General features: G+C 46.8%; 1 protein-coding gene across 1 annotated transcript in view; it reads left to right on the top strand.

Moving 5' to 3' along the window:
* Csmd2 (CUB and Sushi multiple domains 2) overlaps window positions 1–24,739 on the top strand; it is a 607,037-nt gene that overhangs the window by 235,050 nt on the left and 347,248 nt on the right. The window lies entirely within an intron of this gene.

Below are 24,739 nucleotides of genomic sequence, written 5' to 3'. Positions count from 1 at the left end.
TTCTTGCTGTGGTCTCAAAGGAAGATGTGACCAGATGTGCTTCACACACACACACACACACACACACACACACACACAGCAATTCCAAGGCCCTCACTGCTGTGTGCTAACAGGGAGAGGTGGGCTCAAGGCATAGGCTGGATAGTGGGAGAGCTCTCACTGAGAAGCCTGGGTGAAGCACAACATAGGTTGCTGTAAGAGTCAGGAAGGATGGTGTCTAGGAAAGACAGAGACATGGGACTTAGTGAGGGAAGCACTAAGGGAAAAAGGAAGGCAGGAAGAGAGATGTACTGGTGGCATCCCTCCTGAATACCAGCGCCTGTGGCAGTAGAGAGACCAGTTGAGGAGGACACAGCCCTTGGCAGAGTTCTGTGGGGTGAGAAAAGCAAACAAAGCCATGGTAGGAGCCAAGAGTGGTGACAGAAAGTGGGAAGACATTCCTCTCAACACAGATTTGGATTGGGGCCAGTGCAAGCTGCAGAACCCGTGTCCTGCTGCAGTGCTGTCCTGAGCCTGCCCAGGTTATTTCCTTCCTGGCTGGAAGGTTGAGAGAACTAGGTATGAGCTGAACACGTAGGCACTAATGGAGACTGATGTTCTGGAAACTCATCTTGGGGACATGTTGGTAACTCTGGCTAAGAGAGGAGCCCTCCAAGCCCTTTGCAAACTCAAATCTCCATGAAAGAAAGGCCCAGCCAAACACCCCAGGACCCCACCTCTTGTTATAAATTGTCTATTTTTCTGATTATAAATAGAACGTATCTTCTCCCCATAGAAAATGTGTGCATGCAGCAGTAAAAGGAAAGGAATGACAACCATTTGGTGTGCTCCCATGTGGTCTCTTCTGGCTCGGTCCATGAATTAGTCAGCTTTCCTGATGCTGGCACACAATACTTGGCACCATCACTTAAAGATGAAAAGGCTTAATCTGCCTCCCAGTCCCAGGAGATTTGGTCCATGGCAACCATGCCCCGAGGCAGAAACTTCATGGCGAGAGGGCACTGGGAAGCCAGATTCTTCAGCACATGGCAGCCCAGAAGCAAAACAGTAGAATTCGAGAGGAGAGGAAGGGGCCAGAGGCCAGCAATGGCAGAGAAGATGCACCTCCATGACCCACCTGGACCCCCAGAAGCAAGCTTTATCATCATCCTACACTTTTTTTTTTTTTTTTTTTTTTTTTTTTTTGGCAGAACCAGGGATTGAACTCAGGCCCTTGCACTTGCCAGGCAAGTGTTTGTTCTACTGAGCTATCTCCCCAGCCCCCATCCTAGGCTTCTTAATCCATTCAAATTGGGATACCAGGAGTCAAATTCTAGATCAAGCTAGCTATTTATGTATCTTATATGTAACATTTATAGATTTGATACTGGGATCTTAATATATCTGTAGTCATGTATTTGTAACTAAATATGATGTCATAAGCATGTTTCCTGTATCATTACAGAGGCCGCCAAAATAGAAGAGGAGTGATAAAAGTATCATTACTAAAGATTTACTGCCAATAGGTGCCAGGCCAAGTTCTAAGCTCTTGACAGCTATAATTTCATTTCCTCTCCAAAAAAACCTCTCCGAAGTAGGTAGCATAATTTCCCTCCTTTACACGTGAGGAAAATAAGGCCCAGAGATTCTATGCTACTTACTTGATGTACTACAGCTCATAAGGAACAGAGCTGGGCTTCCACCTTAGGTTAGTACTGTTCAAAGCTTGTCTTCCTAGCCAGGACAGCATACTGCAACCCACCATGCCCATTGTCCCTTCCGAGTCTATGATGATTTCTCATAAAGCTGTGGCAGTTTGCTTACCAGGTCTCTTCTTAGACTGTTCCCAAGGTTTTGCTTCTGTCCACAGACGCCAAGATGGAAATCCTTACCAATGCCCTCTCTGCCAGCCTCAAGACCTGCTTCCCTCACTTGTTTATCCATAGGCCACATGGTCTCCCACAGTGTCTGCCCCCCAGGTGTGAGTCTCCACATTGTCCAAACTTCTGGACTGAAACAAATCTGAAAGAGTGTTCCTTTTCTTATTAAGTCACTCAGTGGGAAAGGAATTAGGCAGAGGAAATCGTTAGGGGAGTCATTCAGAACTCTTTGCTATAAGATTAAATTATAATTATTTACAGGGCTGGTGTCACCATTGCCAGGCAGGATGCATTTGTTGTTCTAATTTATACCTGAATGGCAATTATGGGTAAGCAAACGGGGAGGCCCAGGATGGATGTGTGGAAGAATCAGTCCTCTCCCTCGCCCCTCTCCTTTATGGATCCCTGGATTCTTGTGAAAATCTGAGACTGCTGGTTTATGAGTATATACTGCTTTTATTAGCACGCATTAAGATTTCAGGCTGTTTGCCTCAGCTTTGTGCCAAGACATAGGAAGACAACAGATCCTGTTAGGAAAGATGAATCTGAACACCCAAGCATCTCTTTACATGTCAAGAAGACAAGGACCTTCCGAGAGGAGAAAATCCACCACCTCCTTACCCCGGCAGCGAGTGCCCTGTGGATTCAGAAGGTGAGGGTGTGTGCACCTGCCTTAGTGGCTACACTCTTCTCCTATGCCTGGCAGCTCAGGAGCAAAGCAGTAGAATTAGAGCTGAGAGGAAGGGGCAAACCCCAGGACAGATTTAATTAGGGTCTCAGTTGTTTCTACTTCATGAACTGACAAAGAATCGTGGAAACATAGTGTTGACAATGTTCCGTTTAGCCAAGTATAGCTGTTAGGCGAAGAGCTGCCAGCTCCTCAGCGCATTCTTTTGTAAGACAAAGGGCAACTGGCAGCCAAAATTACGGCAGTAAATAACCACTTGGTAACCTTGTGCTGAAATCCTGAAAGAGGAGGCGGGATGGGGCCGCGTAAACAGCAGTGTGCCTGTCGCCAGAGCCCAAGGCTGCAGGGACCAACCTCCATTGGTGCTCTTGCACATCCGGCGCTGCTGACCCGCAAGGGGCTTTGGGGGTCCAACAGTACACATTTAGGGTAAGAAAAGGTGGTCAGTATAGTGAGCCCTGAACCTGGCAGCTCTGACCGGTTCAGAAAATCACTCATAGTTTAGACCTTTTCTCCCGAAGTGAATTGTGTCTGGGTGAGAAAAGCTAGATCCGAAGTGACTGAAGTGGCAGTCCCGACAGTAGACCTGGTGTGGCTCCCCAGTACATACACACATGCACACGCACACGCACATGCATGCGCGCGCATGCGCAGAGCCAAACCGCCTCTGCAAATGCCTCTTCCCGTCCAAGCCACATGCGCGCCACCAAGTCCACCCCTACCCCTTACACACACTTTCACCTCCTGCTCACTGAATTGAATTTAGGAGCTGGAATTTCTCTCATCAATACCTTTGGAGTAGGGAGTGGATCAGTTCGCTGGCTGCTCTCACCCGGCCAGTTGGCTCTGGCCACCAAGTACCGTGCTCCTTCCCAGCAAATTCAAGGCAGATGCTCTCCCCGTGGCTAAACCTCATCTTGAGCCTCCAGATATTTACAGGGGGCTGAAATTGGTGGATTCTGCAGATCCTTTTACTTCCTGGGGACCTAGGGTCCTGGAGAGTAAGAACTAGATCATGGTGAAGTAGGTAAAGTGATTGTCCAGTTCATTCTCCATTGGGGGAGGAGAAAAATCAGTGGAGTAAATAAATAAAGGCCACTAAGAAGCCAGGATCCTCCTGTCGGCTAAAGACAGGGAAAAGCGGATCCGTCCCTGCCACGCATATGGGAGAGGAGGTCGGCGCAACTCCTCTGGGGTCAGCTGTGGTGCAGCCTGCATACAGAAAAGGAAGAAGTGGGCATGGGAAACATGAAGCTGACCTCAAAACCCAACCCTGCCTCAGTAGTTGTGTCATGCTGGGATGGTCCCTGACATGACTAAGCCTTAGGTTCTGCACCTAAAAATGAGACTCGGGGCTGGGGAGATAGTTTGACAGTCTCAGCGCCTCCCTGGCAAGTACAAGGACTCAGGTTCGATCTCCAGTACTGCATGCTGTGCCAGCCACTGAAACCAGGTGTGGTGGTACACGCCTATAATCCCAGCACTGGGAAGGCTGAGACAGAAGGATCACTATGAATCTGAGCTGCATAGTGAGATCCTGTACCAAATAAATAAATAAATAAATAAATAAATAAATAAATAAAAATGGGACTCATCATACATTTGCCTACTCCAGATGTTGAAAGCACAAGTGCAGAGAGCTCACTTCAGGAATCCCTGGGAAGACATTCTCCCAGGGCAAGAGACCAAGGCTCCTAGGAAGAGGCTGCCTCTGATTAGGTCTCCAAGTGAGAACTGTTTGATATGGAAGATGAGGCAAAGGGAGGGCATTCTAGAGATACTGCCTGGTCCTCCTAGCCAGACTGCAGAACCCCTGATACTGGAGCAATGTCAAGAGGACATAGTCCCAAGAATTCCTTAAGGAGGCTGCTGCGCACTACACACCACACCACACACACACACACACACACACACACACCACACCCAGGGGAGTATTTTGTGACTACTTCTGACCTCTGCAGTCTTTCCCCCGCAAAGAAAGAGAAGGTCCGCTATATCTGAGTTCCCTAGCATTTTTTGGAGGGGATTTCCTTGGGTAGTAGGCCACGCCTCTCCAAATCCAGCCAACCCTTGGGGTTCTCCATGGATCCCCTCATAGCACCCCTCCTTTTCCCTCCTAAGAGCCTTGGGAAATTTCCTTCACTTTGTTCCCCTATTTTTGATTGCTTTGGGTTTTGTAGGTGGGACTACCAAAGCCCCCATCTACTTTACATATATTTAGTTTGAAAATTTCACTGGTGACATTCTCTTTTTGAAAGGCCTTGTTTTAATTATTAGGCATTTCACACGTGGCATTGAAGCCAACTAGAGCCATTTGATCTGAGTGCCTTTTAACTAGCTATTTCATTCAGGAACCCTTAGATGCAGATAGGATGAGAGTAGCAAGCCAGCGAGATCAGGGAATAATAACTATACACTTATTTGTTCATTCACATGTACTTTATCACACCATTGGTTCAGATTATTTGCGCTTCCTGTAACTTTCCCTCTATTTATTTTCCATAATCATTCATTGAAACCCATCTATAAACCAGGCTTTCCTAGGGAGTTACTTATTCATTCCACCAATATTTGTGTAATAGCCATGCACTGTGCTAGACTCAGAGCTCACAATCAGAGCCAAGGGGCAGAATATTATTAAATGTTTTATAATATCATATGTAAGGTACATTCCTAAGATGTATAAAGAGGTTTGCACAGGGATTAAAAAGGAGAAATGTAATAGCCAGTCTTCTTTCAGTTCAATAAACACAAACCCACCTCCAGATGAATCGAGCTACAAAAGGAATATGTTTGCTTCAGTAACTAAAAAGTCCAGGAACAAGCTTCAGGCACTGCTGGATCAAGGCATGCAAATAATGTTGTTCCTTTTCCCAAGGCTTTGTTGTCCTATGGGTTAGCTTTATTCTCAGGCATGCTTTCCCCATGCACTGACAAAAGTGACCTATATCATGTCTCTGTCGCACACCTGACTTAGCAATCCCAATAGAAAGGGTGCATCTTTCCTGATGGTTCCTTTAAGAGCCTTCAGCTAAATCTGGGTGGACCAGACTCAATCATAAGCTCACCTCATAATATCTCAAAGCCAGAGGGTACTCTCATTAGGTATTCTCCTTGGCCAGACTTGTTAGCCAACCTGCCCCATTGTTTGTTCCTACTGGGAGAGGAATGGGGTGGTCCAAGAAAGTAAAACTCAGACAAATGCATCCCCTAGGAGATGATTTGAGTTGAGCTGAAAACTGAATATGATTTTGCCACAGTATAGTCAAAAGAGCCCTGGTGCATTGCAAGTACAGGTACAGAGGCAAAACTGGAGGCAAGAGAGGAGACCTGAAGGAGTACTGGGGCTCAGTGGGTCAGGGGCTGGCCTTGCTCGTGTTCACAGCCAGAGAAGATTCTACTGGCTGTAGGAAGCTACCGATGGGTTTCACACAAGAACTAAGATAACCACTCTGCATTTTAATAAGGACAGACTTGAAGACCCAGAAATCAGCTTATGTTAGTCAGCTTGGCATCTCAGTGATAAAAATACCTGAACAAAACAACAACTTAAAGGAGGAAGAGTTTATTTTAGCTCCCGCCTTTAGCAGTTCTGACCCTTCATAGCTAGTTCCATTGTTATGGGCCTGAGATGCACCCTGTTATCAGGGCGGAGGGCTGTGGTGGAGCATGGCTGCTCACCCCAAGGCTGGTGGAAGCTGGGAGAGTGAGAGCAGGAGGAAAGTCCCAGGCTCCAAGGGCATCCCCAGGGCTCTTCCTCTTGATAACCCAGCCGGCCTTAAGCTCCTCAGTGAGTCAGCCCATTGAGGTCAGCCTCCTGACCACACCCATCTGCCTCTTCACAGGACTTAATCCAGTCAAGGTGACAATCAGAATTAATCATCACTCCCACTGCAAAACATTTCTTGTGATCACTCCAACCACTAGGACAATGTAGCCATGAACTATGGCAGATATGAAGGGAGGAAGAGGGATACGGGACATGAAAACACAGCCCAGGTGCAGAGTTAGCTCCATCTAGGCGTTCACAGGAAGAAGAGATGAAGGCAGGAAAGGAGCAGGCTGCATAGGCTAAGGTCGCCTGCCAGAGGGGGAGGGATGCACAGCGACATCTCCAGCACAAAAGGGGCGCTGATGGGAGAGTGAGGGTCACAGCAAAGAAGGAAATTGGGCTGGGTGCCGGCAGGGACACGGATACCCTGAGTCAGTGCTGCACAGCCTTGGGGGAGCTGACAAGTGTGGCCAATGAGCTCCATTGCCACGCTTGCCACAGTGGAGTTCTCCCCAACCCTGAGGCTCCACCCACGTGATGTGCGCCAGTTCATCCTCATCAGCAGTATCTCCCTTCATCCTCCTCCCCATCACTTCGCTGACTCTGTCTTTAGCACCAACGTCTTTTCATCATAGTTCATTCATCCAGACAAGCGACTCAGGCCTTTCTTCCACTGACTTTTAGCTTGGCACTGGGAATATAGTGGTCTTGGTGGAATTTGCAGTCTATTTGGGGAATGGGGGGTAGAGAATGACTTTAACGAAACAGTCACAAAATAAACATAAACTGCATGTATGATGTGCCATAAAGGATGAACAGGACTGGGAATAGTAACAATAGAGAACCTGTTATGGATCAAAGGGCCAGGGGGAACTCACTGCTGTGACAGGACTGTTGTTGAGAAGCAGGATTGGGAAGCAGCACACTGGGCAGTGTAGGGTGATGGTCATCCTCATGAGGCCCTATCTGCCCTTGAACTTCACACTTGACAGTGGCATAGGCCTGGTGTTTGTTCACTAGGGTTTCATCCTCTGTGACTGTCAGGGGCAAGGCAGGGTCCAGGTCTCAAGATGGCAAGATTTCCAGCACTGGCTGCTGTCTTGCCTAGATGAGGACCTTGAACCTGTCTCGGTGGGGCTGGTGAGCGAGTGGGCCTCTTGCAGCTGAGATTCAGAGCACGCTGAGTTCCTGGGGTGCATGATGCCTTTTCTCCTCTTCCTTTCCTGCCACATCATGATGCTTTAAGCCACACCAAGAAATTGTTCTCTTCTGATGGAGTCCATGAAATTGCATCTGTTGTATCCATCAGTAGCCAGGCCATAAATAACCAGCCCTTTAAAACCTCATCTCCTGTATCTCTCAGAGTTGGAAATAGCATTACAAGCCCAGCGGCCAAGCAGCGGGAAAGGATTAGTGCCCGAGCATGCTACTGGCAGGAGCACACCTGCGGGCCTGAGGGCTGGGCCTCCTGCGCTCTCCACGGAGCAGCAGCATGACTTCCTTGCTTCTGCAGGTGAGAACTTGTTCTCAGAAAGAGAACAAGAGCCAGAGCTAGGAGGAGCGGGAAGCGAGCCGTGCTGCCTTTCACGGGCACAAAGGCCGTGCCGCTAAAGTGCGGCACTTGGCACTCTGTGTGTGGGAGACAGAGGTCGGGCAGCTGGCCTGCCCCCTGTGGGGCTGACTGTGTGCAACAGGGTTGGACTGAGTATGTTGTTTGTGAGGAGTCTTGTGCCAGGACTGTGAAGGGCAGGAGGTGACAAGATGCTGTCCTCGACCTCTCTGGAGGAGCTGCCAGCCGCCTGATGGCACAGCTAAGACAGATGGAAGGAGTTGCTCTGGGCCCTTCCAGAGGCCCCTCGTTCTGGCAAGCCCTGTCTTCCAGGATGATGATTGACTCAGAGTGCGCAGGGTCTCTGTCTTCTCAATTGCCTGTGAACGTTCGCCACTGGCTCTTGGCTCAGCCGACCTATGAGGTGACTTGGACTCTGCCTCGCTGTTTCTCCTGTGCTCCTCCAGCTCCCCCAGACTGACCTAAGTCCCTAGTTCTCTACTGGAGCCTAGCTTTGTTTTTATCCAGTGTCCTCATCATCAGCATATGTTGGGGGGGGAGGGTAACAGCTCTAAAGTCATCAAGGAAGCAGGGCTCACCCAGAAAATTTGGATCTTTCTGATAAAATGGCAAAATAATTGCTGTGGAGCAGGATGGTTCGGGTCCTATGAGAAGGAAGGGGTGGTCTGAACAACATGGGGAGGCTTCAGGAGTGCAGGTTGTCTCTGAGCATTTCTCGTCCAAGCTTTCCAGAGAGTGGGCCACACCACTATGGTGCCCCACATCTGCTCTTCCCATCCACTCCACGCCGACGTCACCCTTTCTCTTCTTCCCCCATTCCCTCCCTGAAGCCATTTATTCCATGATCATCATCAGAGAACACCCCTTCCCCATCCCATGCCAACATCACTACTTACAGTTACCAGCACCAGACAATGTTTGAACTTCTTACTGGACACATGGACCGTACTGACATTGGTTCCCTCATGCCCCTCTTTCTGATTTTTCTTAGACCTCCCAACCATTCCTCCCTCTTCTTTGTCCTTTGAGGTCCCCAGAGCTCTGCTCTTCCCTTTCTGCTTCATTTGCCCCACAGTTCTCTCTGGACATTCTTACTCTCGGATCCCACCTATTTATTTTAACACCTAAATGTGGCTGTCAAGCCCAGTCTAATAACCTTGTGTCAAACTATGGTACCAGCTACTCGGTGGAGGTGTCTGTCTGCCTTGAGGAAGCAACAATTTCTCCAAATTGATCCTAATGGACCCCTAAAATGGTCAAAGTGTGTTTCTTCCTTAGTTTATGGCTGCACTCTCTACCTGGCTACCCAGAAACCGTACCTGCTTAATCATAATCTCACTGCCACATTTAATTGTTAAGTTCACCAATGTCCCCCCTACAACATGTCTTTCCATGCCTGCTGCCACTCCCCAAATTCAGCCCATCACCTTCTTTTCTGTTAGTTCTGATAGCCTGCTTCCTGGTCTCCCAACACCTTGGCACTCTCCGGTTTTCCTCCCCACCACTACCAGAATGGCTTAATTAAAATGCAGCTCCGACATGCTAAGCCCCGGGCAGAAGCTTTCAATCATCTTTTGTTGTCTAACAAAATAAAATCCATGCCCTTGATAGGGTACCGAAGGCCCTTCTGATCCAACCCTTGCTACCAGCCTCATCTCTAGCCATTACTTTCTCTGAACTTTACTAACCTTACAACTCAGTGCAACACCACAAAGGAATCTTTCTCCATCATGTTATTTATGTGTCCATCAAGGGCCAGGGGGAGTAGCTCTGATCTACAGAGTCATGCAGGTGGGTATCCAGGCTCCAGGGGCTTCCACCATCTGGCAGCTGCCTTCTCCAGTTCCAAGGCAGGAAAAGTACATAGAGTATCCAACATGGCTTTTTTACACTAGCCCAAGTATCATACTCAATACTTCCAACTCATATTTCATTGGCCAGAAGTTATCACGTGGTCCAGACTAGCTCCAAGAGATCCGGGAAATGTGGGTGAAACAGATGAAATGTTTGGTGAGCCAACCTCTCTGCTGTACCTGGTGTTTCAGCAGACAAGATGTCCTGGTTTCTGTCAAAGGCTCACCTCTCTCCTAGGCTCCAGATTTGATTTCCTTTTTCCTCAAATTTCCCTGCTGAATCCATTTTCTCTTTCTTGCATTCCTTATACTTACCTTATCTTTTGAATATTCCTGACAGCAGAGGCACAAGTTCTAATATCTGCCATCTAAAATCAAAACAAAACAAAACCCTGTTGTTCCACCCCATTCACCTACTGCCAATTGTTGTCACCCACCTAGTGCTAAGGCAGACTGCCCTCTTTCTTAGGTTTGTGCTAAGAAAGCACACCTCACCTTGCTAAGATCGCGAGTGGTTTTGGGTAGCCAAGTCCAGTGTCACCTCTCCATCCTCATGTGACTTGTCCTCTTGGCAACAGACATTGATCATCTGTCATTGAACTAGTTTTTTCTTTTGACCCTCATAAAACTATCTGGCTATTTCCAATACCCATTCCTTCTGAGGTCCCTTTGCTGTCTCAACCTTTAAACTGTGCCCAACCTTTAAAATTGCCAGGTGGTCATGAGCCCCTCCTCTTCTCCATTCATCCCTCTTTGTCAGGTCCCTACAGCCCATAATAGGTTGATTTTCAATATCACCTCTATACCCAAAATTTTCAATTTAAATTTTCAACCCTGACAGTCTAGATTCCATGTATATTAACAGGAATCCCAAAGCAATCTTCTTATTTTTTTCAATGTGGTAACATATGTATAACATAAAATTTACCACTTTAATTATTTTAGGTATAAATGAATTTATACCTAAATTAAATATATTGAATACTTAACAGTTGATAATACTACTGTTCATTTCTAGCACTTTTTGCCTTCCCAAAGTATACATCCATTATGTAATAACTCACCACCCTTTCACTCCCTGGCTCCCTAAGCCTGACAACTCTGAGTGCCTCAAGTAAGTGGGATCATACATTATTTGTCCTTTGACATGTGGTTTATTTCTCTTTAACATAAGGTTTTCTGGGAGCACCCAGACTCAGAATTCCATTGCCTTTCATTTTAATGTATTTAGTACAAAGTCAATAGGGTCTCACTACACAGATTGGACTCCTAGTGATCCTCCTGTTTTCAGCCTCCTAAGCACTGGGATTACAGGCATGTGCCACCACACCCAGTCTCAATAGCCACCCATGGGCATGGCCAGCATGGCAAGCAAGGGATTGAACCCCAGTCCCTGCCCCTGCCTAAGCAGGTGCTTTAATCTGCTGAACTATCTGGCCAGCCCTTTCCATTGCTTTTAAGCTTAGGTAATAATCTATGTCTTTATATGATGTTTTGCTTGCTATTTGTAGGTTGATGGTCATTTGGGTTATTTTACTCAATTCAAACTTCTCCCCTCCCTACCTACATTCTGCTTCTCTTTTGATCTTCCCTGTCCACCTACCCCCGAAAGGAAACTGCTTCTTCCGACCCCATACCATCAGTATCTTTGGGCTACGCAGTGTTCTGCCTCTCTGTTTTTATCCCTTTTTAAAAGCCATTTCTCATATAGCAATGAGGATGAACTGTTTGTCAACCAAATTGTGTCTCTCCTAGGTAAACTTCCCAGCACATTCCAAACAAAATACAGAATAAGACCCCAAGTGGTCTAGCCTCTGCCTTCACTCCTGTCCTCACTGGTGCTCATTGCCTACCCCTACTACACTCACCTTCACTCTGTGCCTTGATAGCTTAAGCAGGGTCTCATCTTGGGCCACTATGCTAGCTTAAAACTCTGCTTCAAAGTCTTCAAATTCTCTTCCTTTGAAGTTGAAAAAAGAGAAGAGGACGTGCCTTTTTTTGAAATGTAGAATTCAATTTAAATTTCTTCTCCCCAGAAAGGCCTTCCCTGTCCATAAAATCTAAAGTAACCCCTTGCTCCCTATCACCGCATCTTGTTTTATTTTAGGTACTTGTTAGGACCTCATATTTTCTTTCTTACTTGGGAATTTGCATTTTTCTCCCCCAGCATTGCCCCGGAATTCCATCAGAAGCCTCAAGTGCAGGGCCTGGCACTTAGTAGGTGCACAGGATTGGCCATTTGGAGGACAGCATGGGTTGGTACCGGTGCCCTGGGGCTAATTGCAAAGGTTAACATGGAGCTTCTCCCCCAAGTATTTTAAGTAATAACCTTCCTGGGGGACACGTGCAAATGAGCACTGACTCTCGCTGATTACTCCTCCTAAACTCGGTCTGATTAATAATTAATCAGCAAACTGCATGGCCAGAGAAGGCTGATCAGTGTTAGAAAAAAAAACCTTAGATTATGCAAGTCACTCGGCCAGTCTTAAAAAAAGAGAAAAAGCTCAGCAGTCGACAGAACTGGAGAAGTTTGATTGCAACGTGAGCAAGAGGTTTCTCAGTTATTTGTTTTTCCTTTGTGTCATTTTCCCCCCTTTTTGACTAAGAAATCAATTAGGCTCCAACTTGCAACCTCCGAGAGACTTTGTAGCGTAAAAATAGAAATGTGTTAAATATCACTTGCTTTTTTATTCCTTGTCTTCAAAAGAGTTTTGGTCTGGGAGACAGAGGTTAAAATTAGCCAGTTTGCTAAGCAAATGCCTGTCTGGCGCCTGATGTCAGTCTCTGCAGCCAGTCCGTTCCGATCTTCTTCCCTTCTTCCTCTGAACCTGAGTCCTGCACACTGGGCCTGGCAAGAAGCAGATGAGAGATTTGATGGGCACAGCTTGCTCCACCCACCCTGGGCTTGGGGTGGAATTAATTTTCTAGCAACCTCTCCCACCAGGAGTCCTCATAGTGCTCTTTGCCTTCTGTCTGCCAACCTCTGGGGACAAGAGAAAAGGCCATCAGAGGGTGGTGACCCGACTTCCCATTGTTAGAAGTGAGCATATGACTGCTAGGGACTTCTTTTAACTCTCAGTCTGCAGCCTCCAGTCCTGCATGTGGTTCCATCTCCACATTCCTCTTCCAGTCACTAGAGATGTGGGTAAGGAGAGACTCTGGAAAAGCAGAGGGTTCGCTGACGCACTGATCTCTGGGCCAGAGAGAAGGTGTGGGGAGAAAGGCTGCCATGTGGTCTGTGCACCCCTAGGAGCTGCTACAGCCCTCAGGGTGTCAAGGTGTCACCCCAGACCAACAGGGTGCTCCAGAGTGGTGAAAGCACCAGTATTTCAAGCTCCCCGTCAGATCTCAGTGTGCCCTACAGAGAAGAACAATGAACTGATGGTGCCCAGAAGGACTTGGGGAAGAGAACACCAGGGTGAAGCAGGAAATGGGACATGTCTGGTGCACTGGTGCGTGACAGCAGGGTGTGGGGAGATGAGGTGGTGGGCGTGTCAGTTTCCAGGGAGCCCAGAGTTTCTACTTAGTCTCTGTCTCCATCATACCCCCCACTTTGAAGATATCCTCTAGAACCTGGCCTGCATCCCTTAAATTGGGATGCTCAAACTAACTCCCCGCTCTGAAAGTTTCCTTAAAGGAGGTTTCGGAATCTGTCTCCTAGCTCATTCAGTCCTGCTGAGAATAGGACCTGAACTCAGGACTTGTAACCATTTTTCTGACTGCACTTGAGCACAAGCACTCCGGAGATCACAGGCTCCCCACAAGCCCACAGCCCCTCTCAGCTGGCGGCCCTGGGTTCACCTTGCTGGCCTCAGAGCCCTTGGGCCAGGGGACCAAGGTGAATGGCTCCTTGGGCCCTTCACCGTGGAGGCAAATGAACTCTATTACTAACTGTGGTCCTTCAGGAGCATCAATTGGCAACTTCTTCATCCTCTATCTTGGCTGCTTTGCATCCTTCAACCTGCAGCTGCCCACTTTCCAAGCCCCGACCTTAGCAGCCACTGCTTTCCTCTCTGTCCTCACATTACATACATATGATGTGAGTATTTTGAAGACCCTGCACTGCAGTGAGATCGTGCAGTACATTTCTGTGTCTGACTGACATTGCAGTGAGAAAAGAGGACTGTATACCCATATGGGCGCCAGTTTGTTTTACTGCAGAAACCACTTTGATTCATACGTGTGTGCATGTGTACGTGTGTACTTAATTGTAAGACACCATATTGTATGCTGTAAATATCTCTAATAAAACTTACCTTTAGAAATTACCTTTTAGAAAAAGGTAAATATACAGATATCTATTGATTGCCTCTATGATTGAATTAAGAACCTCTCATCTGTTGAATGCTAACACATATCTTGTCTCTCCACCATTGTCTTAGAATTAGGCATCCCCATACCCATCTTCCTGATGGAAAAAAATAGCCTCAAAGACATTGCATTCCTAGCACCTTCTCTGCAGCTGGTTCTTCCCATTCTGCTCCTTGTACAGATCCTAGGCGAACCATGCTCGATCATCCTTTGCCCTCCATGCAGGCTCTGATGCCTACCAGGAGTGTGTCCAGTTCCAGAAGCTTTTTTGGGCCAGGCACATGCTAAGATTTCACATGCATTATTTCATCCTCATGAGAATCCTCATGAAACTTTGGAGAAAGAGCTGCTATCATTCCTTTTTCAAATGAAAAATCTAGGACTCCAAGGAATGAAGCAAGTTACCCAGGGACATGCACTAGGATCTGGGGCAGGAGTTGGATCTCATCCTGCACTCCTTGTCTGCTGGGCTCTGGAGCCTGATCTACACCCCTTCCTTTTCTCTTTCTCTGAGCTCTGATTCATTCTCTGTCCCAAAGAAAAAGCTGCAGGGAGCACAAATTTCAGAGTCAGGTCCAATTCCAATACCAATTCTTCTGCCAAAATTTTGGTAGCCTCAGCTAACTTACCCTCTCAGCACCTTACATAAAGTTACAAATAATCATTTGGCATCGCTGACTTTGGACAAGCCAAGCTTTTCAATCTTTTTTTCTTGTCTTTCCCCTGACCTTGCATGGCTACAGCACCTGGAAGGCCCTGTGCCTCCCCGCATTACCGCGTCTCCCAGTATGTGCTTTCTAAAGAAAGGTGCCACTCATAGGTTCAGGGTGCTGGGGTCTTGGCCTCCACACCTGGTGAGTCTGGGAGGCAGCTCCTGGTTGGCCCAAGCGGAGGCCCTCACAGGAGGTTTTCATGTCCTCCCCAGTGAGGCAGCTCTGAGATCCCATGGAACTTGGCAGTATCCTGAAGGGCATAAGATAAAATCAGAGGTGAATGGAAGTGGTCTGGGCTCTTCCCTCTGCACCAGGCACTCAGATTCTCAACTTCCATTGCTTTAGTTTTGTAAGGCGGGTTGAGAGTCCTCCTCACTCCTCATCCTCTAGGGACTTGAGGCTTGGTCGCCAAGATCTCTTCATTTTTCACATCTGAATATAGCACCACAGATTTCCCTCCTGCAGGATCTCCTCTCCAGGTGGCTTTCTGGAACTGGAACCAGGAGAATTTGAGAGAAGAAAAGACAAAGTGCTTTACCGCCTGCCATGCACTTATCATGGTTTCTTTGACTCTTTAAGCAACTATAAAAAACTAAGGTTCAGCAAAGCCACAGGCTCCAAGTCACAAAGCTTTGCAGTTGCAAACTGAACCCCTCCGTTGTTGGATCCCTGTTCTCTGCACTCTAACAGAGGAGGCTGACCTCTTCCTTTTCCTGCTTCCCTGAGTCTGGGAGGTTCGGGAAGAGACTGAGTCCCTGGGAGGATGCTTCTGGACCTGCGCCCTTGGCCTCACTCCTCTGCCCTTGTTCTGCCGGTCCTTGGGTAGTGGTTGGTTGAAGCTACAGGCTGGCTTCCCTGGCAACTGAGCTCCTTGAGACCTTGTCTGCCACATGCTGCCAGTTCCCAGAAGCCCCACAGGCCAGCCAGGGCCAGCCTAGCATTAGCGTTCCCCTCTTGGAAAGACCTGTCACTGCAGACAAATGGCCCATGTCATTTAGCTGCATCCTTCTCACTGCTGGTCTGTGGCCCAAGTTGTCCAGATAACCTGTTTCATTTAATATTGTCTTTATGGTGCCACAAGGGTCCTCAGGCAATGATAGCCCAGCCTTCACCCTGACCAGGAAGAGTCCCAGGCAGACCTGCTTCCCGGCATCTGTTCACAGCCTGATCAGCTCTCATGATTATTGGAATCTGTCAGTCTCCATCCAGTGACACTTTCCCCACGAGGGCAAGGGTCCTCAGGTCTTGCCCTCAGCTGGGGAAACATCCCAGATGTTGACATGTGATCCGTGCTCCCACCAGCAGTTCCTTCGCAGTTGCCAGTCTTCTCCCATCCAGGCAGTGCCCTCCTGAGCTCCCCCAGGAGCCTCAGCCCCGCGGTTCGTCATTACCTCACCCATGCCCATCCCTAGCTCCCTACCCCTCCCGACACCCTAGCAAGTAATTACCTTCATAAGGAAGTTGACAAGTCTCTGGCGATTCTGAGCCTGGCTGGAAAAGATTCATTATTCTATATCTGGAAATAACCAGCAACATCAGCGAGGGGCTGAGATAACACCAGTGTAAAACTTCTCTATTCAAGGGAATTAATTAGGATTCCTTATTAAAGATCCAATTAGGCAAAAGGGCATTTTTATCTGTGATAGTCAGCTGCTCTTATTTTTCTAAAGCTATAACTCCCAAGTTTTCAGAAAAGGAGAAAAGCAGGGGTTATGTGTTTCTCCCGAACAATCCAGTCTTTCATTGTCAGTTATGTCTTCATCAGGATGTGAAAATAGATTTCTTCATTCAATTTGCAATGCTTTATCTCTCCCGAGTCTGGTAATGGCTCCACCTTATCCCTTCAGAAAGAGCTGCATCCCAGATGGGGTATTTGGGGAGTGGGATGTTTGATTAGGATGACTGCATGAGAAGCAGCAATTTTTAGCAACCTGATGATCAGGGCTGGCAGGAAATGCCAGATCTGCTTCATACTATCTGCATGACACTGGGCGAGTTGTTTCGATTCTCTGAGCCTCAATTTCCGTTTCTCTAAATGGATCTCCTGGTGTCAAGTCAGGATTAAGAGTAAATAGATATGGTGGAGCAAAAGTAGCTGTGGGCTGGGGATGCAGCTCAGTGGTGGAGTGCTTGTCCTGAGAGGGTAAGGTAAGATTCTGGGTTTGACCGTTAGGAGAAGGAAGGAAGGAAGGGAGGGAGGGAGGGAGGGAGGGAGGGAGGGAGGGAGGAGAGGAAGGAAACGGGAAGGGAGGAAGAAAGGAAGAAAAAGAAAAGGAGGGAGAGTGGGGGAAGGAGGGGGAGGGGCTAAGAGCACTAGCTATTGAGCAAGGCCACCTTGCACCATGCTTACAAGCCATATGGACTTCAGAATCTTGCTTTCTTCATCCGCAAGATGGGTGGGAAACCCTCCTCCAGCCTCTGTGAGATAAGACAGAGATAACATGCGAAAGCACCTGCACATGGTGGGTACTTAATGTCTCTCAAACCTAAATTGTCTTGTCTTGTATCTGCATTATTGGGGATGGAAGTCAGGGCCTCACACATACTTTGGCAAGTGCTCTACACTGAGCTATCCCCCGATCGTAGGTTTGTATTCCCTCCAAAGTGTTCGTGGGGTTCTTGGACAGAGGAAACTGGACTCATTTTATCCCCAGTGGGGTCAAGGTGATTCTAAAGTATAACCAAGGATGAGGCTTTGGAATTTCAATCGCACAGCTGTGTATTCCATGACTCCCAAAGGAACAGAGCTGGATGGGGAACAGGTGGCCTCTTGATCACCTGGTTGGTGCCACAGTACTCTCAGCCTCGGCCTCACTGCCCACGTTCTACTGGCTGCATGATGTGGCCACACGATGTGTACCCAGAGTTTCATTTTCATTTCTAAATTGACTATGGGTCCTTTGTCCCAGGGAAGAGAAGATCTGGAAAATGAACACAATATGAAGTTTCTAGAATGTTCTATAGAAAGTGTGCTGTCCAACTGCCTTATTCCACAGAAGGGAAACCTAAGTCCCAGCATGACTGAGCACATAGCTGGGGTAGGATCCACCCAAGCTCTCCAAGTTGGATCAAGAATTCTTTTAACCACATGAGATGCCCCCAGACCGCATAGGACTGAGCTAGCATTTGCCAGACTACCTCAGAGAGTGTCAGGACAGTGCCTGAAAAATCTGCTTCCTTGTAAGCTCTGTCTCATCCATGTTTCTCTGGTATCTTCCTGTCCTGGCACCTCACCGTGCTTCAGTTGACCTCATACATGAGCCATTTTATCTTCTGGCTCCTTTTCTCAATACTATTTTAAACTCAGAACTCTTTCTTACAGACCTTGCGCCCTCGAACCTTGGCCTTCCTACTCGTGTGACAGTTCCCCTCCTCTGTTCTCTCTTGGCCTTAACTTCTGTGAGTAAAGCAACAGGCGTGTTCTTCTTGCTTCCAGGTCTTTGCACTTTCCGTCTTCCCATTCTTTAAAGTGTCTGTTTCCTCTCAGCTTGACTCCAGAGCTAAGAATGCAGAGCACAGCTCCCAGCCCCAGGCAGCTCTGCTGCTTGGCACTAGTGTCCTCATTCTCTAGATCAGGAAACTGAAGCCCAAGGAGTGACAAGCAATTGGCTCAAGATGCCAAGGTCATCCCAAAGCACCTGCAAAGGAGGTACACACTTCTACATGGTGGGCTGTGGTCCTCCAAGACCCCTGAGCTTCACTGAGGCAGCCCGGATGAAGCTGTGGGTAGTGCAGGGACCCACTCCACATGAGGCAATTGCTTAACAAGAAAAGCACACTGCTGGAAGAGAGTGCAGCCTGGGCTGAGAACCAAGCCACCCTCACCCCGGCCCCCACCCCTCCCATCAATTCCCCCATCAAATAATTCCTGATAATGAAGTTAGGATGATTCATTGGTTTTCTGATGAGTGTGAATTCATCATCAAAATCTACATATTTCAATCCCCTGATATGTGCTCTCAGATTCCTAACCTGATTAATATGTAAAATGCTTTATCCTGTGATTTAACAAAAGAGAGCCCAGCTTGGCCTAGGGAACTCTGTGGCTCCCATCCTCTGGGGCTCTGAGAAAGGGCTTGCTGGTGCCTTGTTGGGAATAGTAGCAGGAGCTCCTGCAATACAGGGTGAAGGTTCCCAGAAGCCCACGGCCCAGAGGGGAGGTGGCTGCTCCTGCCCAGCCCAGGGCACTGCGACTGCTGCCCCAGAGCTAGTTATCCTGTACTCACCACCCCATGGACAAGCCACAGGAGAGGAGAAGCTGCAGCAGCCCTTTGTGGACCTTTCTGAAGGGACACCAAGGTCTCTTCCTCAAGGATATCTAAGCGAGATCCCACATCCTTCAGAATGAGGCCATAAGCTGAGAAGGCAGCCTGGGCCTTCTCCCCCAGAGCAGCCCCTGGACTGACCCTGCTGCTACCCCACCTTCCACTGCATCTTCATGAAGATGACAGATCCAGTCTGTCAAGCCTGTTACCACCTCGCCACCACAAGACCTCACCCTGCCACCCAGGACTCTGCAGTTGGCCTAGGACCAGTTGTGACTCACATCTCCTTAGACTTATACTTCCACCCATGACCCCATGAGGGGCCAGTCCCTGCCTCTCCCATCACACACACACACACACACACACACACACACAGAGTCACAGAGGCAGGAGCTCCTGTCAGGTGCTATGGCTTCTGATGTCATGAGTAGCTGTCTGCCTAGAAAGCCCCAGAAACAGACAGGGGTTCAAACTTCAGCTCCAAGGTTTGGGCAAGGAATTTAACCTTTCTGAGCCGTTATGTCTTCTGCTTTTAAACAGCACTATCAGGAATGATAATTTGCATTTGTTAGAGCTGTTGTGAATTTCAAATTAGCCCTAAGTAGAGTCTGGCATTCCGCACAAAGGTAACACTCAGTAGTACAGCAACCATTTGTGCTCATCCTCACAGCCACTGACTGTGGTAACAGTGTTGCCCCATTTTCTTTTTGAAAGTGGGGGCACAGAGATGTTAGGGTTGGGATATGAGGGACCTTTCTCACAGAGGTACCTGGAGCTTCTTGGGATAAAAGCTTCCTGCAGAAAATGGGAGGGTTGTTTCCTGAGAATTGCCCACAGGAGGAGGGGACCCAAAAGGTGGCAGAAGACCCAGAGGAGAGGGTCTGACATCTCCCCATGCCACACAACTGGGCCTGGGGTCCTTACCCCCCAGCACCAGCACATTTTCCTAGATTGTGTTTCCCAAAAGCAGAAGTGAAGTTAGGATTCAAGTACAAGTAGTTTACTGGGAAGTACACGTCACAGCAGAAAGGATCACAACTCAGAGAAGGGACAGCAGCCTGCAGAAGATATGTGACCATGCCAGCTGCCACAGTGAGGGCCTGGGACTTGGTCTCACAGAGACTGTGGAGCTGAGATTTGTAGAACCAAGGTGTAAAAATTATTCCACATAGGGAATGAGGGAGCGAGGGTATTTATGCACAAGTTCCTCAATTTGCTGACTGAAGGCTATTCCTGGGGGTTGGCAGGCTAATTCCCCAACCTTGCCCTCTCCTGTGAGCAGAACAACCTGGCATAGGGGTACAAAGTCGCCAGGCTCAAGATCCAGATACTGGAGGAGGAGAGGGAGTGGGCCCATTCTGAAATCAAGGATTTTCCCTACAAGTATACACAGGTAGTAGGGCAGCATGCAGTTGGACTCAGAGCTGGAACCCTAGGGGCCTAGGCGGCTTGATGGTGGGTCCCAGATTGTTGTAGGCAGCTGAATTGGATAGAAATATTATAGGCAGTCAGACCAGGCCAGGCCCTCAAGGAGACAAGATGAATTTGCAACTTGAAAGAGACAGACACTCCCATATGGGCTATACCTCAAGACAAAAGAGGGAACAAACACAGCTACATACTGCCCTAGGGATGGGCATCAGGGGTTGATAGTCTAAATAGGTATCAATCACCTATTGATTGAAAGAACCCAAATGAGTCACTAGCCCAACCCCCAACTGAAAGAAAACCCTGTCCTGTATTCTTGCCCGCTTGCTAAGTGACCGGCTTCCTCACTTGGAACTGGATTTAATCTATTTTACCTGAGCAATGGTTCTTGTAATCTCATTGGTTGACCATAGCTTTGTCCCACCTCATGCTCACCTAGGCAAATTCCCATGTCTTCTCCTTCATTTTAGACCTGCCTCACCACATGGTTTTCCTCTATAAAAGTCCCTGGAAGAGACAGCTTCCTGGGGACAACCTGCTCCGGCCCCTCTCCTGTCCTTCTCTCAGACAGGAGATGTCTTTCTCTCAATAAATCCATTCTGCTCATAACCTCTGTTTGTTTCTAAAATTCATTCTTAGTTTTAGAGAACACGAATTCATCCCAGGTACCTTTTAAGTTGGGAGATAAGTTTTTCTCCCTATGTCATTTGGAGGTTCCCTGTATCAGGATCACTGGATAGGACTCTGGGAGAAAAGTTTCCTTCTTGCAACCTCTGGAAGCACTGGGGCTCTGGGTACCATGGAGGCTGTAGTGGCCCCAAAGAGCAGGGACAGAAGGCAGGCAGGATCCACAAGGCAGGAGCCACATTGCTGTGACTTGAATCTTCTTTTCCCTAGAATCCTGGGGAAGCTGAGGCTTCCCACTGACCTGGCAGTTAGCCATCAAGATTTGGAAAAGCAGGGACATGAGCACTAGTTTGTAAAGTGACAGAAAGGGCTGTTCAGTGGATATAGGTCAAACACACACATTCGCCAATTATTCACTGGAATGAGAAGAGTCTGCTGCCAACATTTCAAGCATTTTTGGAAAGTTTGTATTTTCCGGGATATGCACTAAGCGAAGTTGTGCTTATTCCCCAAGTTGCAGGCACTGGGGGTGAAGTCACAAAGAGCTCATGCATAGCTGAGCAGGGACGCCCACTTGTGGGCTTTATTTAGACATGCCCCAGCGTTCCCTTCATCGCTCTCTGGAACCAGCATGAGCGGTTTCAGAACTCAGCCCAAGGAAAAAGGAAAGGACCCAGAGTTCAGGCACATTCTTTTCTAAAGTTTGCGGATGAAAACTCCTGCCTGCTTCACTTCCCTGACCTTTGTCTGTCTCATCCCCTCCTTAGAAGGCTGGTGGGACATCAAGGAGGTAGACTCACTTCCGCAACCATTCAGATGGTCCCAAGTAGCAAGGTGACCCAGACGTTTCTATGGATGTGGGGGTTGGGTAGAGGGCTGGTGTGATGATCCATTCATAATCACAATAAAGCAGCATCAACATAGGGCACACATTAGGACAGTAAGAGCATCCCATTCATCTTTTTTAATGCGCTAACTCGGACCCTAGCAGCAGACCCACTCTCTCTGCTCATCTGCACTGTACCTCTGAGACATATATCGAAGGGGCCAGGGGCGCAGACCCCCCCCCCCCGCTGTGTGCTTCATCATTGTGGGAGCAGCCTCAGACGAAAAAGGAAAAGAGCAATTATGGTACCAAAATGGTTTCCAGTAGAAAAAGTTTAAAAAGAACAAAAAGTTTTAGTTTTTTATTTCCTTTATAAACGTTGAATATGGATTACAGCTCCTGCAAGCAGGCGCAGGGGCCGGAGAGTTCAATGTCTGGGCCTGCCTTGCCGGCCCCGCCCCGGGGGCGCACTGAGACAGCAATTGAGACTGGGCGTGGTGGCGCACACCTGTAATCCCCCTCTTGGGGAAAATAGAGAAACACTGGATAAGTAAACACATGAATGAATGAACATTTTATGCACTTCCTTTTTCTAGGAATAACTTTGTTTTGTTTTTGAGAGATGTGTTCATACAGTGTACACGTGTGTGTGTGTGTGTGTGTGTATATATATATATATATATATATATATATATATATATATATGTTTTTGCAGAGCAATTCATCTTATTATGAAAAACTCAAAACATACCCAAGAGTGCAGAATTAAAATGTTAAGATTTTCTTTTTGCCAATCCCTTCTGTAATTCCAGTGTCTTCCCCAGAGACCAACATTATTAACAAGTTTGTATTGAGTATTGTGTATTTACATAACAGTCTCAGAATAGAGGAGACGAGCATAATCACATTATTCTGCAGCATGTTTGTATCCTTTTAAATGTATCTATTAAGTATGTTTCCATGTCAGTATATAGCTCTGTCTCATTGTTTTAAACAGTTGCCTAGTGTGGCATTTTTTCACCATTTTAAACAATGCTGCGGCTGCGGGTAATGTGACGGTGCGCTGTCTTGGTGTACACTGCAGCCCTTACATGACAGCTTCCTGAAAGTGGAATTTCTGGGTCAAAGTATACATTACTTTTAAATTTAGATTCTGCCAAATTGTACTCCAAAACTGCTATTCCCATTTAAGGTTTCCTGTGTAGGAACCCATGTTCCTACCTCCTTCCCAGAGTTAACTCTGGTTATTTTTACCCATCTCGGTGGATGAAAAACAACCTTGCATGCAGTGTTGCAGGGGGGTGTCCACCTGTAGTTTCAACTCTCAGGGGCCTCGCTTGAACCCAGGAGGAACTCAAAGGCAGCCTGGACAAGGGGCAAGGAAGACCCAGTCTCAAAGAAAACAAAAACAAACCACAGCGCCTCATTATACTTTTCATTCCTCCAATTAATAGTATAACTAATTATCTCTTCATGTGTTTATGGTCATTGCTATTTTATTCTCTGAATTGTCTAGTCACATTCCTTACCCATTTTTTTCTATTGGGTTGTACCTGTTTTATTAATTTATAGGAGCTCTTTATATATTTTTGCTTTTAACATATTTTTAAAATCTGTCAATTGGTAAATGTCAGACAGCCTTTTTTATTCTACCTCACAGCAAAATTTTTAAATATTTATTGGCCAAAATCACCTGATTTCCTGATTTTCTCCTATAGAACTGTTGCAGTTTATGTCAGCTAGAAATACCTCCCCAGTTAGAAATTATTAAAATGCTCTGTTTCTGCTAGCGTGCATAATTTTATATTGTACATTTATCGATTTTTACATTTACTCATCTGTCTGAATTACAGTTTTATACTAGGTATAAACAATACATCTAGATCTATGCTAATGAATATTGAATTGTCCCCAAGCCCATCCCATCTGTCTTGAAATAGTCCCCTTATTATAAATTGAGTTTTATATCCACCCATCGTTGGTCTGAACATTCTATTCTGTTTGATTTTTCTATTGCTCTATTTCTGGAGCATAATCATATTACTTCAACTTTACCATAGTTTTATAGTAATATTTTTTGTTTTCCAGTAGGAAAAGATCTCCCTTCATACTGTATTATTACTTTAAAAACATTTCATGAGAAATTCCTATGGATTCCCTTGTCCAGAGAAATATAAAGGCAAGCTTTTGGGATTTCCTCCCAAGGAAGTCCTATTGTGATTTCAGTTGAAATCTCACTGAATTGCTAGAATAACTTAATACGAACCTATTTATAGCGGTGAATTTTCCTGTCGGGGACCATGGGACACCTCTTGTTTTCTAGCTTTCTTTTTTAATGGTCTTTAATAAAACTTTTATGGTTGTCATCATGTAGACCTAGAAAATTTCTTGTTAGTTTTATTCCTGGGCGTTTTTATAGTTTTTCTTGTTATTATGAATGGGCCCATTTTGCCATTGCATTTTCTAATTGCTTATTGCTGATAAATAAGAAAGCTATTGATTTTTGTACATTTCTTTCATAACCTGCCAATATTACTGAACTTCCCTGTTAGCTCTAATTGTTTAAAGTTGATTATTCTAAATTTTTTGAGGTAGACAATTATATTAGCTGCAAGCAATGTAATCTTGTTTCTTTTCTCTCCAACACATAAGATTTTTCTTTCTTCATTTTGTTTTGTCTTCCTTTATGACCAATGTCTGCAGGGCTGTCTGAAAGAGGAGTGATAGGTTTGGCAATTCCAAGAAATCTGCTAAAATGAACTCAAAGACAAGCATGGGGCTAGGGAGATGGCTCAGTGGAATAAGCGCTTCCCTGGCAAGTGCAAGG

This window comes from Octodon degus, unplaced genomic scaffold, assembly GCF_000260255.1.
Source record: "Octodon degus isolate 3935 unplaced genomic scaffold, OctDeg1.0 scaffold00130, whole genome shotgun sequence".
NCBI lineage: Eukaryota > Metazoa > Chordata > Mammalia > Rodentia > Octodontidae > Octodon > Octodon degus.
This window is presented reverse-complemented; position numbering and strand designations above follow the sequence as displayed.